We start from the raw sequence: 18,840 nt of genomic DNA on the forward strand, positions 1-18,840 counted from the left end.
CCAGCCTAAGGCTTTTCTGCCCACAGTAAATGCCCTACTGTATCTGACTCTGGGGTTGTCAGTGGCATCCAGAGTAAAACAGTGATGATAATAGCAAGGATAATGAGAACACTGAAACAGATTCTGGATTCAGTATAATCAAAACAGAGTGGAAGACACATGGTAGGACAAACAGTATCCAATTCCTTAAATTCCAATAAACATTATATATATATATAATACCATTTCAAATATGCATAGGTTTCTTTATGTCTGTTACTTAAATGCATGGGTGTCTTTGAAAATATTTCATATACATATATTAATTTATATTATACATTAGCATAGTTTATTATATATTAGCATTTTTATACATAAATTTTATATACAACTATTTGAAATAGTGCACATAAAAAATAATCTAATCCATATGTACTATACATATAAACTAGATACAGTATAACATAAGCAATCAAAAGATTAAGCCCTATACTTTATGGGTTAATATACTGTTTCTCAGCTATTAACTCTGACAGACAATAGCTTTCGACATTAAAACTCAGATTATTTTGAACTTTATATTAACAAAAACTTGATAGACTGTGTTTTTCTATATATGTATGTGTGTTCTGAAAAAAACCCAAAAAACTGAAAAAGAAGGTGCTTTAAAATTGTTTTTATGAACATGAGGGGGGAAAAAAGTCTTTCCCTGTTTCTATCAGCAGGTTTTGCTTTTTAGCAGTCACCAATTCTGCTGATTTTTTGGCTTGAGAACCGTGGGAGAGCTCATGGCCAATCCTGTCCAGAGCCTGTTGATGAGAAAAGATCCTGGGGACTACAGGAGCCTTTGGGCTGTTCCCTGCAGGAGACCAGCAATCCACCAGGAGTACAATGAGCCCATTACGTGAGAAAAAATTACACTTAAGAAAAAATTATTGAAGTGTCTGCTAACAATACATATGAGGACATTTTGCCTTGCTATGTAGCGCAATGTCATTTTTTTTAATAATATTTCTGTTCACTTTTCACGATCCAACGTAATGTAATTCCTTAATCATGACAGTTTGACACCATATCTAAATTTATGTCTAAGTGTACCTTTCATTGAAGTCAACCCCCTGCTGGTATCCCAGTGGCCATGAAAATGAAAATGTTCTCTTTCACTGAAGAAAAAAGCAAAGGTGTCTGCAAAAAAATAAATGAGCTACTTATCAAACTGCATTTTAAATCTGCACTTTTTAATGTGGCTGGGTATTTTAAGTGACGTATTGTCCTTTTACTCTCTCCTGCTAATTGATTGTTCAGCTACCAAAAAAAATCCGAAAAGTAAAATTGAGTAAAAGAAAGCAGAAGTGCTGATGAGAGAATAGATTTGATTTCTCACAGCACAGTCATGCTCTGGCTAGTTATCCAGCTGCTCAAAGGTATGCAAAGACCATTCAAATACACACTGGCTGAGGGGAACCTTTCAGACCTGTATATAAGCAACATGAGTACATCCACACTGCTGCCCATTCAGTGCTGAGTGAAATGTCTGTGATAGTCAGACAGACTTAAAAGGAATGGCTGGAGAGATAAAGGAGGGAGCTGTCATCTGTGTAGTAAAACCAGTCACATTTAAGCTGTTTACAGCAACATTGGTTGAGGGTTTGGTTTTCCTTTTAATGCTGTTTTTTACCGAAATGTTGCAGTGAAAAAAGCTGTGAAGAGCTAAGGCAGCTCTATGTGACATCTCATTTTACTTGTGGATACCAAGAGAGATGAATGTATGTGAGCCCCCAGCATTCTCATTTCTATTGCCATTCCTCCAAAATTGAAATATCATGTACAGCAACTTATTCTTTATGGCTTAATTTCCTTCTGCCCAAGCAGCCAATCAGAAACATAAGTGGACAAAACCAATTCTACAATAAAACTGTATGTGTATTATATCACGGCCATATTATTCGGAATTTTGGCTGGTTTTGCCTAAGGATCGATGGATAACTGAAACACAACACGAAATATTTTGTTTGTTTGCATCTTAAGGAAGAACAGAACCACCCAATTGATAATAAAAATCAGTATGTGCTGTTCTGTGAATGCATTCTAGCGTGGCAATTAAGTATTGAGTAAATAATAAACATCTCAAAGCAAACCTTTTGCAGCCCAAATAACAGAAGTGAGTTACAGAATGTTCTTTTATAATAGGAAAAAGTGCTTCATTATCACTGGAAGCAACATGAAATAACCAATGTTACAACTCAATTCCTGGTGCTTTCTCAGCAGTCCAGTGGAATACTGAGTATTGTTTGGAAGGAAGGAATTACTTTATTTGAGTGTTTGGAAAACAGCACTTTCAAGACTTCTCAGATTCTGATGCTGTACTAAACCAGGAAAACAGAAAATATTCTCGGCATCCATTAATGGTGGTGGCGTTTGTCCTCTTTTTAATCAAAGGGCCTTGAGAGCTATTTTACTTCATAAAGATATCCAGCAAATGATTACTTTCTGTAATCACAGTACAAAGACATTGATTGTCCAGCTGGCAGAGTAGCTGCCCTTTAATTAGTCCAGCCTGCAAGGTGGATGGTTCTCCGTGACACTGTTTGCTGCTGCGGGAAGCACAGCTCGTGCTGAAGTTAATGCTGCTAATGACATCTGCTGAGCCAGGTTTCTTCTCTCAAGGACAGCTTGTTTTTTGCAAAAACACTCCAGCCGCTCAGGCTGCCTTGGGACAAGATCTAACTCCACTGAACCCTGAGCCTCACAAGCCAGAGATCCCAGCTCATGGGAACACAACCCTTTGGGTTTCTGGGGCTCTTACCTCCCTATGAATGCTTTCCTTGGGAAGATGCCTGCAGCACTTAGGTTTGCAGTTTGGCTATAGCCTGTTATGAGTAGACAGGGTCACAGACAAGATAGGCTGTCTCCTGGGGACCTTGTTTTCTGTTTTTCTTGAGTACATTGCTTGGGTAGTCAATTTTCATGGCCTATTTTCCGGCATGTTAGTCGAGAGTTTTGTTTGACCGGGAATGGCTTCCCTGGGTTGCGCCGTGTATCACTAATCAATAAGACAGACACAGAGACATAATGTGGAAATGAATTGATGCCTGTGAAGAGAGAAGAATGTGACTAATTATTGCTAAGCCACCTGCTGCCACAGCCAGATTGGAACATCCCCACTGTTCGCTGCTAAGTTTAGCAGCTGATTGCTAGGTGTGAAGGATTTCTGCCAGCAATGCAAATGCCTGGCACAAAAGGGTGCCTTCTCCATAGCATATCCCATGACATGAGCTTTTGTAGACAAACTGGCCTCAAACTATCAGCCCAGGTGCTGCTATCAGGATAGGAGGTGTACAGTTCACCCCGTTTGCCTGGCTTTTGGGAAGGAGTTTTGAAGGCAATTTGAAACTGAACTGGAAATATGATCATGACCTGCAGTGCCAGAACTGACCTTGTTTTATAGACATACCCACAGCATGCTCTGTTGCAGGAAACTATTTTTGAGTAGTGTTTACTTCTATAGGTTGTGAGATGCTTGACAAAGACTGCCACAATTATGGTCTTTTCCAGATGGGAAGACTGAGGCAGGGACATCATAGCAACTACTTTTGATCAACCAGAAGGCAGTGGTAGAGGCTGAAAACAGATCGAGGTCATCTGAAAAATCCCTCCTCCATGCACTTTTCCCTAGTATCTGTGTAAGTTTGCTTCTTCAGTTCTTCTGGAAGTCATTTGTTCTAAGAGAAAATAAATGACAGATCTAACCAGAATAATTTTCAAAGCTAATTACGCTGTAATTTTACATCATCTCTAGACCTACCAAGCTCAATGATCAGCGTGGCTACCCCAGGTATATTGCACTTCAGCTTTTGGCTGCTTCATCCTAGGATGTAAGTGGTGCTCCTGCCTGTAGAAACTGTATTTATAATGCTTTCATATATTGCATTTTCTAGAGTCCTCGTGGTCTTTGGACAAATTGTCCCTTCCTCCTGCGCTTGCTAAAAAATGAAGCTTTTAGTTCTTCTCCCAGGATCAACATGTGTCTGGGATTCCCTGAACACATTGAACAAATCACACTGATTTCTCTAGTGTTTTTGAGCACCTGTCTTTTTAATATGATTGCTATTCTGATTCATGGAAAAATCTGCCAGCTCAACATTAGTCTCACAGTTGTTGGTTGTTTTTTTTCTTTTCAATCAGACTGGCTACATGTCAGTCTGGAGAGTATGCTGTTTGCCTGCCACTGTGAAATATTTAATTTGCTATTCTCCTTCTCCTCCTTCATCCATTTCCAAATGGACACAGAGACAAATATGCAGGAAGACCTTCACTTCCTAAAGTGGAAATACGTAGGACCATATGGGAAAAGAGTACAATATTTCATATTTGAAATACCTTACATTTTGGATTTCCTGCTTAAAATCCCTTTGAAGTTCTTTTTTAAATTGGATTAGACTTGGAAATTAATTATCAGCAGTTAGAGACAGCTTTACCTCCTCCAAGCCTTGCTCAGATGTTAATGAATTAAGGACAGTTTGCATCTAATTTGGATTAGGTGACTAAACAACGCAAAAAAACCACCGTGTTTCTATATATAGTGCCTCATTTGGCTACTGCTGGGGGAAGTACCTGCTGAGGGATGGCTGAGGTTTAAGAATTTGTGCAGTGAGGATTCTCACTTTTGCAGCATAGAGTCATTAGGGTTTGCTCTGAGCAGGTTTTCTTGCCATGGTGCTGGAAAGAGTTGAGCTCTGTCTCTCCCTCAACACACAGGCAGCTGCACCAAGTCGCTTAGAGGAACAGCCAAAAAGCACTGACAGCATTTGCCAGGGTAGATGGGCATATTAACGTGGTTAATACACTCAGCCATAATCAGTGGTTCACTGCTGGTGGGTTAAACAACCCACCTCCTTGCTGAAGGATTTTATTTGACAGCAAGGTTATAGTGAAACACAGAAATCCAATATCCCCTTCTATAAAATACAGATGGAGAAAAAAATTACGTGGGCTAAAATTATGACTTCATATCACATTTGGTCTGTCCTTTGCTCGGATTGGTAGGCTGTGTTTCAAAGCTTTATAATTGATATTGCTCATAACACTAGGGGAAAAGAGAAAGAAGGCAGGCTATAAACTAAGAGATTGGAGGTGTAAGACAAGCATGTTGTAAAGTGACAATAGGGAACAAAGAGGTTCAGGGATCACTAGATGGCAGTCAGCTCTCCAGCAAGGATAATAGAGAAAGGGAGACATGAGCTTGTAGAGACACAAAAACAGCATGGAGGAAAGCAGCTGTAATGCCATAAAATTCTAGAAATTATGTCAAATTTGCTTTGCTGTGCACCATGAATCCCAGGCCAGGCAATGCTCTCTCTTGAAAGTGGTCTCATTGTGTCAATAGATTTACTGACATGAGGAGAGCAGGTGGGATTGATCTGTGCACACACAAAGCAAGGAAGAGAAATGAATTCAATTTAAAAGAAAAAAGCTTAGAAAAAAGATTACATTGCCAAATCTTTCAGTCTTGTATTGGGATGTGAAAATGTGGGAGTACAAACCCTTGACATAATTAAGTTTTAGATAAAGATTGCAACATTAATGTTACTTAGTTGCACAGTACCAGTGTGGGAATGCCATGTATTTTAACAAGACTGAAAACTGTGGAATATCTGACTGTCTTCAGAGTTTATTAATGTTGCTTATTATTTCTATTGCACTGTTCATCGTGCACATGCCTGTGCTAACTTCAGCACAAAAGGAAAGGTATCCTCAGTCCTTAAGCCAATACTCAGGAATACACTAAAATAACATGGATTTGGGATCACCTCAGCATTTCCATTCCATGGTTGTGTTAGAAGAAGGCAGAGATTTGGAAGATGAGAAGCACAGATCGAACAGTAGCTATAGTTTAACTCATCTGCTCTTTTCCAATTCATATGAGAATCTTTTCCACATTAGCACTAATTCAGAAATATGGCAAACACGGCTCAGTTCTCCATACAGTTTACTGGAATAATTCCTAATATTAGGGGACCCAGGATTGATTATATGAGTTCTTCCATACCTGCAAAGACCACAGGATTACATTGAATAACATGTTCTCCCATCAGTATTGCACATTTGTGGTTGAAGTAGGGCTACATTTTTTAACCTTTGGTGTCATAATTTCAAGTAGATGGTCACAATGAGAACAGGAAATTGTTATCATTAGTCCTGTAATATATTTTACCTGTTAAATCAAACTTGACTTCCTTGTGGGAATAGAAATTCATATTTTCAGAAATTTATCTAGATCTGCTTAAAGATTTGGAATGATGGAGAAATAACAGATGTGTCTGGTCATGTGCTTCTTCAGCATCACTCCAATAGGCATCACTCTGAGACAGTGATTTAGAGGCACAATGCCTAAAACCTGCTTGGACCTTGGAGGAAGAGCACACAGAGAAACCACTTCTCTGAGAACACATATTTTCCCTTGCAAGTGTTATCTTGGAAGCAGGGAAAAACTTCTTGCCTTGCAAAATTTGGTGTCTCTTTCTCATTTTGCAGATGGATATCCGTTTCTTGGCTCTGATAGCCTCCAGTGTGCTTTTATCCCATATACTTAACATTCAGTCCTTGGTTCCTTTCTGCACTTAACTAGATGTCTCTTCTATGCTTTCTCCTTTCAAGTCTACAAACTTCTCAACAAACACTAAAGATGGCACACCTTCAGCCTGTCATGCTGAAATGCATTTTCCAGGCTTCATATCTATTGTGTTTTTCTCTGAACTCTCTTTTTTTTTTTTACATCATTTTTTTCAACAACAGTGACAACAGGATCAGACCAGATAGGCATGACATTTTTCTCAATGCTAGAGAAAGGGAAGGCTTCCTAGACTCATATGTAGGAAAATCTATCAGTGTCCCCACAAGCAGACAGCCTCATAGGAGTTAGGAGTAAACTGCTAGGAGAGAAAGAATAGTTTTTACCCAAAAAGATATACAAGGCATTGCTTTGTAAGGCAATCATCTAGTCAATTTGGGCTATATGCTTTATTTCTGGAGGGATGACTTTATATTTGGCATCATTTAAATAAATAATTTGAGAACTTTCAGCACACACAGGAAAAGTGCTGATTCAATAAACTTAGAAGATCAAGATGGGGACACACATAGTGCACATGATAAAACTTATACCTGAGACTTGTCTGACATTTTGAATATATTCCCAGGCAAGCTGCCTTAAGAGTTCTCATACCAAGGAGTCCTCTGTGCATTGTAGTAGAGAAGCCTTGCTTTTATACCATCTCAGATACAGGGAACTCATACATCATTATAAGAAGGAAAAATTGTTCGCAGTGTTTCTAAAATAAAATACTTTAAAAAGGGGAAAAGGAAGAAAATGCTTTGGCTCGTTAGGTTAATTCTGGCTCTGCATGAACATTTTCTTCAAAGCCTTAAGATATTCATCGGAACCAAAATTTTTTGTGTGTCTATATCAGCAGGAAAATGCATCAATATTTCAGTTCAGATCAACAGCATACATTTGAAGCAAATCTTCTTGATGTGCCAGTCACCCCACTTGGACTCTTATTTCAGAATAGTCTTGGATCATGTTCTTCACTGACATAGCTGAAGTATTGGAAGGACTCCTGGGGTGCTTCCAACATGCTCCAGTCACTAATGGACCTTAAATGTGCAGTTAGTCCATAGTCAAACCACAAAAATAAGGATTGTGTGGGTCTGGGTTCATCAGCAACAGTAGTTTTGCTCTACAAATCTGATCCAAAGGAACAAACCCCTTTGCAATATGACATAGCTGATGTACTCCAGCCAACCTAACAAAAGCACTCATTTGAATGCACACAGTTTCTCAAGCTATATCTTCGCTAGCCTTCATTATTATTACCTATTATATAAAATTTTTCCCATCAATTCTGTTACCAGTCCCAGGCAGGATTCCTAGTTTTCACAAAGGCAGGTTCCCTGCAGTCTGATCTGGCCTTTAGAGATATCAATTTAGAGTCATCAGCTTGGGCTCTCTAAGAACAAAACAGAGGACCTGATAGAACTAGGAGAATCTGGACTCCTAGATGTTCCTCACTGATTTCTGATGCAGTTTCATCATGCTCCACTGACCCACAACCCACAGAGGAATATGAAGGTCTCATTATTTTGAAGGGATCCAAGCCAGCCTGCTTTCATTATCTAGCAGTGGACATCTAAAGCTGAACTATTCCCAGGAGGCTCCTTCTGTAGCCAATGAAGAGAGATGGGCCTCCAAAAATCATTTTAAATTACATACATTAGAAACTCATCTTAGGATAGGATTTTTCCCCAACAGAGATACCTTTCTTACTACACCAAAAGGAGTCAAAGGTAACTATGTGAATCTGTGTGTTTTGGTTTTAGACGCAGATGAATCCTATCTGTGAACTACTTAGAAAGAGATGGAAAATGAAGATTTTGAACTGAAGTCATTATAAATCTCAGCATAAAAAAAAAATGCCCACAATTATGTGAATTTCCTCAAGTGACAGGACAGGGACAGAGTTTGCTGTTACATGGAAAAATTTAATTGAGATTAAAGTATTGTCCACAGTCAGAACAAGATACATGCAATAAGCAATTATCAGTTAAAGAGCTCCACTCTCTAGGCTTTTTGTAGAAAAAAGTGAATCTAGCTCTGCTGCTTAGAATCATTGTCTTAAGCTAAGTTTCACCTGCTGGAGCCATGTCATTTCGGTGAGTTCTTTTACCCTTTTCCCTTTCATGGTGAGGATAATGCATTTGTAATTTCTTTTTATGGTGGTATATCATCTGTTTCACACCTTATAATTATTTCTTTTGCCTGCACTGCTGTTTTACTTGGCAATAGGAAAGTACCTCCATCTCCTTCCTTTTATCCATTTATTTCCATTATGGAGTAAAGAAATGAGGATAATTCACGTCAGCAGACTGGGATTTGTGGATGTCATCACAATTCATTAAAATTGCTAAGTCCTGTCACTTGTTCCCTATTATTCTGCAATACAGTTGGTATATGAATTGACACATGACCGAAATTAGATGAGAACATTTAAGTTTTCTCCACAGAGAAACATCCCTCTGTTTTATTGTCCCAGCTTAGTGGTATGCTTTCCATACTGTACTTAGGTATCAGTTCTTTGCAACCGATATAAATTCTAGGTCTCTCCCACATTTTTCCTTCTTCCTTGATTCTTTGACTTTTGTCCTCCTGTAAGTCATACAGAATCCAGTAGGCTTTGTAAAGCTGCCTATAGCATTTTGAAACCATATCACTGCACTTAGCAAACAATGCACTTTTGCTAGTTGGTGCTAGGGATCACTCAAACAAGATGGATAAAGGCCTTGTGAAAGAAAGTATACAGGCTTTTTGGCCAACTTCTTTTTAGTGCAATTGTTTTTACAAGACTTCTTCCAAAGATGGGCCTCAGAATGAAGTTTTATCTCCCGGGCATGTGGAAGAAAGGCTTGTAATAGCTCTGAGCCGTACATCACACCTAAATCCTGCTCATACATCTTGCTATTAAAGGCTTGACTGGCACTTAATTTCCATCTCTATCTAGCTGTTCCCCTTGGCTCCTTTCTCTTTTCTTTATTTCTTATGACTATCAGTCCTTTGTTTCCTTTCAGGACTTCCTAAATTCAATATATTTCTTCCTGATCTACTTCTCATGATATTATCAGGTTAGAAGTGCTTTTCTTTCTTATAAGCATTTTATTTAGACCATAGAACATAGGAATCTTCTTATTTTGTTATTTCAGATGCTTTTACCTTCTGATTACTGTAACTAAGCAAATGAGTTTTTATGTTTGGTGAAAAGTTTTTTAAAATTATTTTTCGTATCTTTTCTGGTATTGTTCCAAGCTGGCATTTTATTTCAAGAAAAGGATGGTTTTGAGACAGGTTTATTTGATGATGCATCCAGTGACTCCCTTTCACAATTTTAAGACAGAATTGCTCCTTGTTCCATCCTAGGTGAAGTATTTTGTATTCTGCATTCTGCTGCATGCTTGCATTTTTTGCAGAGCCCTACAACAAAGACAACTCATCCCTTTTCTTGTGCTGATGATCAAACTAGGAATTAATCCTAAAGGCTAATCCATGCCCAAAGAATGAGCCAACACTTTTTTGTTGTTGTTGATGGTGATTTTGGTTGTTTTATTTTAAAGAGCAGGGAGGAACATATGGTGCTCCTTGACTTGCTCGGTTCCCAGACATATGGATGCCTTCCAGCCACCCCGATGGCAGAGTGGGCTGGCAGCAGACTGAGTGCCAATGCCATGGGCACACTTGAATGCACAGACTGCCCTCTGCTACAGGGGAGCACTGTAGGGTACCCAGGGCAGCACTTCCAAAAAAAAGGTGTCTTGAGGAGCCCATCAGAAGATTGCAGAGTGCTGGCATATTTGTGACTGTCATCTTTTGTAGATTGTTGTCCCTAAGCTGAAAGACTTTGGCAAGCTATGTGCTCAGTGTTAAACTCTGACACTGAAAAACCAATAATGAATTATTTGCTGTCAGCAAAGATTAATTTATAAGTGTAATAATAGTTATATGCTTACTATTAAATATTTCTAAATGCATATATGGAACAAAGTCACTTTTGTGACATCTCTTAACTCTGGTCCAGTTTTATTGACTTTTATTTTCTTCACCTCTTTCTGCTGTCATTTCTGTCAGCCTTGGGGCAGGCATTTTTGAAACATTAATTTTAATTACAGCACAATAAGAATGAAGCCCCTTGTGATATTTATCAGCAGAATTCTCAAAAAATTTTTTATATATTGAAAATAAATCGTGTTTATAGCACACTGCTTTCCCAACTGTAGAAGGTTTTAACTGTTCATATATCATGCATTTACCACCTTTTTAACATTTAAACAGAGCCTGGAATTTACACCCTTTGATGACTCACCAGTCCCTGCTGCTCAGATGTAATCCTCATTCAATAAGGAATGGAAGTCCTGAGTGAACACAACTTATGCTGCAGTGCTGACTGGGGTGGCAGAGCTCAACAAAGTGGGTTAATAAATTCCAGCATGATCTATTCCTAGCAACAGACATGGTCACTCCAGAACCAGCTCTATTTGATCGATACACACAAGGCCAGATAATAGAGGAAGTGACACTGCTGGATGCTCAGTGCAGAAGCTCATTGCAAAATTTTATGGTAGACTTTTATTGGCCCTCACCTCTTGAATGAATGATTAACCATTTGCTGGGAGCTTGGGGAAATGGAACAAATTATTTGTAGAACCTACATGAGTAGGCTTTGGCACAGAGGACCACCTCTGACAGGCTAACTGTACCTTATTATAGCAGGAAAACAGTTCATAGATCTATTAGCAAGGAAGTGTTCATGGAAAGGACTAACTGGTCACTACTGGGAGCTATTAGCACATAATACTAGTGGCCTTTTCCTCTGACATGTGGACGTGTTGAGGCCAAATCCCTGGCCTCACAGCTCTGCAGCTGATGTCTTTACAATTCAACACAGTGGGCTGATTCTGCCATTGTCTGTGGGCTTTAGCTGTAACTGAGATCAGGCCTGGCTTGGCACATCAGTGACCCTCACAGGCATCACCAGTGTGTCCTTTACTGCTTTGCATGACCCCTCTGCTTTGGCACCCACGGTGGTGCACAGTTGGTGTGTTTAGGAGGTGAGAGCAGGTGTGGCTGCAGTGGGCTGTAACTTGCTGAAAGGATTCCCAGGATTAAGTCTGTTGCCAGCCCAATCTGGCATAGGGGGTGTCTGCAAATCCCCCCAGTGTTCCTGGAGGCAGCAATGTGGCTCCTTACATGCACGAGACTCAGCTGCTCAGAGTTACTCGCTCTGAGATATGTAACTGGTGTAGCTTAAGGGACCCAATTCCACCAAGGTTATACTGATTTATCCCTCTTTATGATCTGACCACACGTATTTATTTAAAATGCTGTCAGATTCAAGGTGTCTTCTATGCCTGTGTGGCCTATATTGCCTTTGGGATGAAATAGTGTATCAAGTGACACAAACCTCAGGACTGGTACTGGGTATTTATGGGTGGTGTTGTCCCTTTGAAATGGATGCCTGGCAAACAGCTGAGTGAAGCAAGGTGGCTCAGGGATAAAAAAGATTTTTAGCAACTATAAAATCGTAATGCATCATCTTCTCGAGGCCTGACCCTGACTAGGTGTCTTCTAGCTGGGATGTGAATGAAAGCCCATCAATGGCAGAGGTGCCTCTGCAGGCTGTAGAGAGGGAAGAAGCAGGAAGATGCCAGTTAGCCATAGTCAGAACTTCCTTCTCACAATCCCACTCCAGGGATATTGAGTGGTGCCACTCCAATTTTTGCACAAATGTAGGATCATAGAATTAAACCTGCCCCTATTCTGTATTCTCTTTTCCATTCTGTGTTTCCCCTACCCTCAGCCTTGCCTGTTGAACCAGTCTTGTTGGGTCCAGGGCACTCAGCAAACTGCCATGTACTGTGCTTTGTGCTCACACAATAGGTTTCTAATCTCAGCTGGCCTTTAAGCTTAAACTGCCACAAATATCAACATATGATTTCAGCTCATGGATATCAGTTAGTGCCAAGGCCTTCATTTTAAACACTAAACCCTTTATTTGCCTGAAAGACCAATTTGTAATAACAGACAGATTGAAGTGTGGAGTGCTGTAACCTCCTGGAAAGCCCTTGTGTTTATTTGTGAAAGCAATGTTTTTTAGAAAGGCTCAAGGACTACACCTACAGTTGCAACTATGGGAAAATACTGCAAGTAAGCAACTTTTTTACCTGTTCCAGTTGGGATTCACACAATCCAAAAAATTAGGAACATAGTCTGTGGTGATCATTTGTATTCTCTCCATAGAAAGCAAAGACAGACAGACATTCCCAGAGCCTGATTCATCTTGGGTGTCAAAAATCCCCTAACAGATGGCTCCACAGATCTGCTCTCCAGACAGTTCAGAAAACTGAATCCTTTCCTCAGTAAAACTCTCTTCGGAACAGAAAATAAACTTCTCTTTCAGGAACAATTTGTGTTTACTTCTCTCCACCTGCAAACTACAAATCTATATGTGGTCTACTTGTATTAACCCCATTTATATGCTGCCTTCCTTTTCACTTTATTCTGTCTCTCACCACTAGAAGATTGCCCTAAAAATTACTCCTACCTGTGTTAGAATTAAAATAGAACTAGTAAGAGGGATATCCTCTATGAATCATAGATGTTGCAAAATGCTCACACAGTAGCATTTGTTTTCAGTTCTTGTTCATGAGCCCACAGACTCACTCTCACATCTTAAAAGTTGCCCTTTCTGCAGGTCCCTTTTGTGACACCAGAAAGATAACCTGCAGGAGACCCAAGTGCTCATCACCCTACTTGAAGCCAAAAGGAGCTGAAACTTGTGAGACAGTAATCACATTGAATCTGTATATTAAATGATTTTATCTTCATGGGTGTGTTTCTTTCTTATCAGTGTAACCTTTCAGTTAAAATATTTTCTATTACCTTCTGTTGGAGACAATTATCAGTGTGCAAAGAGCAAACAATGCATTTTCCCAGATTAAACATAGAAAGCAGAACAAATCACTGCTTCAAACAGTCTTCTTTTTTTTTTTTTTTTAAGGAGAGCCACAAGAGACATTGATTTAAAGAGTTAAGCAATTGGCACTTTGGGTTTTGATCTCACATATAGAAAAAAATGTTCAAGAGAACAAAAAATTCATCAGAATTGATCCACAGTGACAAGGTACAACAGAACTTCTGAAAAGCTGTGTAAAATAAAGGTTAATCCAAAGAAATTTGAGGCTGTCAAACTAAACCATTTCTTCTCTCTGGAAGAAATGAAAAAAAAAAAAAAAGAGTTTGGTTTCTGTTTTTTTTAATTGATTTGGCTTTTTTGATCTGGGTTTGTTTTTTTTTTTTACCTGTATTTTTGTTTGTTTGTTTGTTTTTCGGGTTATTTTGTTTGGTTGGTTTGGGTTTGGTTTTTTTTTGGTTTTTTTTCTTTTATGTTTTGTGGTTTTTTGTTTTGGTTTTTTTGTTTGTTTGTTTGGGTTTTTTGATTTTTTTTTTTGCTGTTTGCTTTCCATTTTATTCAGGTAAAGAAGAAATTGGACACTATGGATGTAATTTTCGTAAGAAACTTCCTCGTGTGTTACAGGTTTTACCTTTGCAAAATTTGCACTTAACCTCCAGTAAAAGGTCCAGATTAGTTCATTGTAACAAATGTCTTCGATTTATTTAAATGTGGTTGGATCTTAGAATAAAGACAAGCAGGCCAGTTTCTAGGATTGAAGGCTCTGGTCTCTGCTGTGCTAGCAATTGATGACCTTCAAGATGTGCTAAAACAGCACAACATCTGTTTACCAGGCTCTCCATGAAGATGGAGGAAGCCTTTCAGTTGTGTAGATCAACAAACCAAATACAAATCAAGCATGCCAACAAGTTTACTGCACTTAAAAAAAAAAAGGGAAGAGTGAGAGTGTCAATAGCAGTCGAGTATCTCCTCAAAAGCAGAGCAAGACTGAAATAGTATAGCATAGTTTACATTAAGGAGGAAACTGCAGATTATTAAGGTGAGAAATGCTTTTTTTTCTTGGTTTTTATTGATCATATTCAATTGAACTAACCAGCTAAGAAATTGGTTGTAAAGATTTGACCTGGCTCTTCTGCTCTTGGCTGCTGAGCCATGGTATTAATCCCAGTTTTGAAGTCAGTTGGGTGAGAGTTTTGGTATCAGAGCTCTGCCAAGACTGCATTTGTTACTTTCTTCTTTTCCTAACTTTATTTTTGCCTTTGTAATCTGAGACTTAACCTTTTCCTCGGGGGAGTAAATATGAACAGTGGCTACTAAAAGCTTCTCTACTGTGAGGATGAATTTTTATAATAATGAGATACCCTGCTTCTCCAGTGGCCATCATTCATGTACCATGGATTGTGAAAATACCCCACTCCAGGCAGAGACCAAAGGAACACCAGCACAGAAACTCTGCCACCCCCACAGATTAGCTCAATGACCAACACTGTGCCAGAGAGGAGGCAAAAATGCAAAATCCTCACTTCTGGTAGTAACATACGTACTTATTTATTTCTGGGTAATAGACAGATGACTATCTCAGACGGGAATAGAGAAATATATTTTTTTTTATTCCTTTTGGAAAACAATGAGTTACTAAATATCAACAAAGCAGAAAACTTGGACCACTGGCTGTAGATGCATCAACTGATGAGCTTGTAAAAATGCTGTTTTCAAAGCAGGATACTGGATAAATCCTCTGAGATATGGTGTCTGTCCAAAAGATTGAACACAGAAGACAGGAAATAAATTTTTCAATGCTTCCAAAGGATAATGTGCTGAAAATCTAACTATAGGTCTGTCAATTTAATCCTTACCCAAGGCAAAATCTCAGGAAGGCAAAAGAGGATGTGCTCAATAAAAAACTAAGGGTGAACAGCATAATTAATACCAGACAACATGGTTTAATGAAAGATAAAACTTTAAATATGTAGAAGTTGCATTTATGGGGGGATTTCTAGTCTGAGAAAATGTGCATTTGTTAAAAGAGCAGAGTTATACAAGGTCATATTACTTCCTCATTTAAAAATAAAGAACTACTCAAACTTCAAAGTCTAGATAAGAAAATTGAGAATTTTCTGGAGAGGCTTTAAAAGAAAATACTAAATGGGAATCATCTTTCAAAAAAAACCTTTTCTATTTGGGTTTTCTTACCCAAATGTAGTTCAAGGGAGTTCATGGATTGGGAGGGAAGGCAAGAGAAATTGGTGGTAAAGACTGTGGTTGGCACTAACTGAATGAAAGATAAAGATAGCTCCTAGAGAGAGGTCCAGGCATCAGGAAAAGCTGGCTTTCCTTCTTTTAATTAAAGAGCTAAGTGCAAAGATCAAACAGCTAGGAATAGGGAATGGGGGCTCAAAGTGCAATAAAAAAATGAATTAATGCTGGCAGAAATAAACCCACTCTTTTTAATGAGAGCAAATCAGAGAGAGCTCAGATGAAATCCCTAGAATGGTTTGAAATTTGGAAAGTCTTTAATGAGAGACTGAAGAAACTCAGGTGAATTTTTCTCATTTCAGGCTTGCATTTTCACCCAGTCACAGTCACAGTGAAAGCTCCAGCCTCTACTAACAGTGTCAGCGTCTGCTGAGTGCCTGCCCATGGCTGTGACAGCATCTAGTCCTGCTCAGAGCAGGCTCACCCAAGGATGGGAACTCAGCAGCCTCTCTGGGAAACCTGCCACACTGCCTGAGAAGCTTTACCAATTAAAAAAGTGGCTTGTGTGTTTACATAGACTTTTCTCTATTTTAACTTGGGTCCATTGACACTCGTCCTGTTGTTGGGGACCATGTCCTTTACTCCCCTCCCCTTTCCAATATTTACCCACATGTATGATGAGATCCCTCTGAGCCTTATGTTCTGCAGGCTGAGCAGTCACATCTCTCTCAGTGTGTTCTCATATATCCAAGATGCTCCAGTCCCTTCATCCCCTTCCTGGCCCTTTGCTGGACTCACTCCAGTGTGTCCAAGTCACTGTCACACTGGGGAGCCCAGCACTGGACCCAGCACTCCTGACGTGTCTCACTGTGCTGACCAGAAGGGAAATATCACATCCCTTGAACCACAGGCAGTGGTTTCCCTCATGTAGTCCCATGCTGAGATGGAAAAGGATGGGATAAATAGGGGACATAGCATGGAATCAGGAAAACATATTGGTCTCTCAGAAAGGAAAGAGAAATGTTTGTGAAGAATAACTGTTACGTTGAAGCAGAAAGTAGCAATAGTATTGTTTCCATTTTTAATTCCAGAGGATATAGCAGGAAAAAGAGTCTGTTGAAGCAGGCAAGAGTACTAAGGAAGAACCTATGGATTTCAAGAAAGGGGGAATGACTGAAGGCAATGAGAAGGAATACTTACAGAGGGAGTGAAAGGGATTTCTGCCAGACAGTTTGTACTCCAGGAGCAAAAGTAGAGAAAACAAGTGTGTGGAAGTGTGAAGGAGTCAATGTGAGGAGCCATTAGAGTGACATTAGGTTTGGGTTGGTAGGGACCCTAAAGATCATCTAGTTCCAAACACATGCCATGGGCAGGGATACCTTCCACTAGACCAGGTTACTCAGAGCTCCAAAAACTGTGATGGGGAGCAGAGTCAAGGCATGGGCCACAGCAGTAACATCCAGCTCATGGAATAGACAAAGTCATGTTGCCTTCTCATTTCCCATGATTTTCTATCCTTTTGCACAAAGCAGAAGAGTCACCACAGCCTGGGTGCTGAGAACTACTCTAAAGAGCCCGGTGGTTAAAATGCTCTCCAAGGCAGGAGACAGGGATTTGGATTTCTTAATGCAGAGGCATGAACTGAACGTGGCTGAGTACCATAAATTGTAAGCTATGGATTAACTCCCTTTTGAGGAGTTAATAATATTCTGTATTAGTGCCTGAGTAGTGGGGCACATACCAAAAAGAAGATACAGTTACACCAAATCCTATCCCATCAAAGGTTTTCTGTAAATCTGCGATATTTTTTAAAAATGAAAGCTGAACAAAACCTGTAAATTGAATGAAACAGTCCAAATACATACATTAAGGAAAATAAGAGTCTCAGGAGCAGAAAGGTCTGTAATTTACTGAGTAAATGCTTAAGAAAATGCATTAACATTTTTACGAAACTTGGTGAGTTTAAACTAAGAGTCAGGCCGATATTTTTAAAGGAAGGGATAGGTAAACCAATGGAACAACTTTTGGGTACATAACAGAGAATCAGTTTTGTAAGTCCTTAAATAAGTATTACATTTCTTCATGGAAAGGTAGTTGCTGATTCAGGCAGGCCATAAAATCTAAACATAGGAATCTTGCTGTCAAGTTATATTGGAATTCAGAATAGCAGATCATAATGGTTCAGTCAGTTTGTTAAAATGAATTTGACTCAGCATTGAAAAAGCAAGGGGGCTTCCTCTTGCAACTTCTAGACCCATACAACTTCCTGATGGAAGGTTTTTTCTGAAATAACAAGGAGATCATCAGTGCAAATTATACTGAGACAACAACAATTTAAAAACAAAGCAGAAAACCCAAATCCTCAATTTACTGCTATACAGTAATAAAATCTGGGCTCATGCCACAGCATAAAGATAATTAGTTTAGTTGGTGTCAGTTGTAACTAGAGGAACTACTTGAGTTTGAAAACCTTTATCAAAGCTTTACTCTAACAAGTAGATAGAAAACATGCACAACCATCAGTTCCTAACTCTCCACAGACAAGAAGCCATTTTCCCAGTCTATCACCAGTTAATTTCATTATAATGGCTTTAAAGAGATGTCATAATATTCCTTTGCTCTCAAACTTACAGATTGGGCAGGGTATGTCCGTGTGGAGGTGGAAATTCTGAGATGCTGGAAGCTTTCCAACAGGGTAAGAACTGCATTTTCCAGACATCCTGCTAACATCAATTTGTGGATGGATGTAACTTCTTATCATCTCCATTGCAGGGTATGGCTGTCAAAGACACTTCCTGGGCCACTGTTCATATAGATTTGTTTGTTCTGTTCAGGAAGATAGGGGAGGAAAAATTCAGATATTCCTCCATTAAAAGGGCTGGAATAGTTAATGTCTGAAATAGTTTTTAGACAGCATTTCAAGTAAGAGATTGAAATGCTGGATAAGGGGAAGCACTTTGAAGACTGTGATCAACTTTCATCTTTGAAGGCAGCCAAAAGAAAGCAGAAAAGCTTAATGGAAGAGGTTACTCAAGGTGACCTGCCATCGCTGTTCCTGAATGTGAAAGTAGCAGGTTAATAACAAGTTCTTTTTCTTTGGATACAGAAACATAGCAACACAGACTGAATTTCAACTTGCTGGGGAAAA

At 39.2% G+C, this 18,840-nt stretch overlaps 1 protein-coding gene across 3 annotated transcripts in view; it reads right to left on the bottom strand.

Moving 5' to 3' along the window:
* EPSTI1 (epithelial stromal interaction 1) overlaps window positions 1–18,840 on the bottom strand; it is an 88,261-nt gene that overhangs the window by 19,069 nt on the left and 50,352 nt on the right. For 2 of the 3 annotated variants that reach the window (XM_085059252.1, XM_085059279.1), the window contains one exon: window positions 13,562–15,248. The exons of the other annotated variant lie outside the window; for it this stretch is intronic. The gene's annotated coding sequence lies outside the window, so the exon portion shown is untranslated. Of the gene's footprint in view, window positions 1–13,561; window positions 15,249–18,840 lie in introns of those variants that run through there. 3 annotated transcript variants of the gene reach the window in all.

Source organism: Lichenostomus cassidix, chromosome 1 (genome assembly GCF_008360975.1).
Source record: "Lichenostomus cassidix isolate B80296 chromosome 1, HeHo_3.0, whole genome shotgun sequence".
NCBI classification, from domain to species: domain Eukaryota; kingdom Metazoa; phylum Chordata; class Aves; order Passeriformes; family Meliphagidae; genus Lichenostomus; species Lichenostomus cassidix.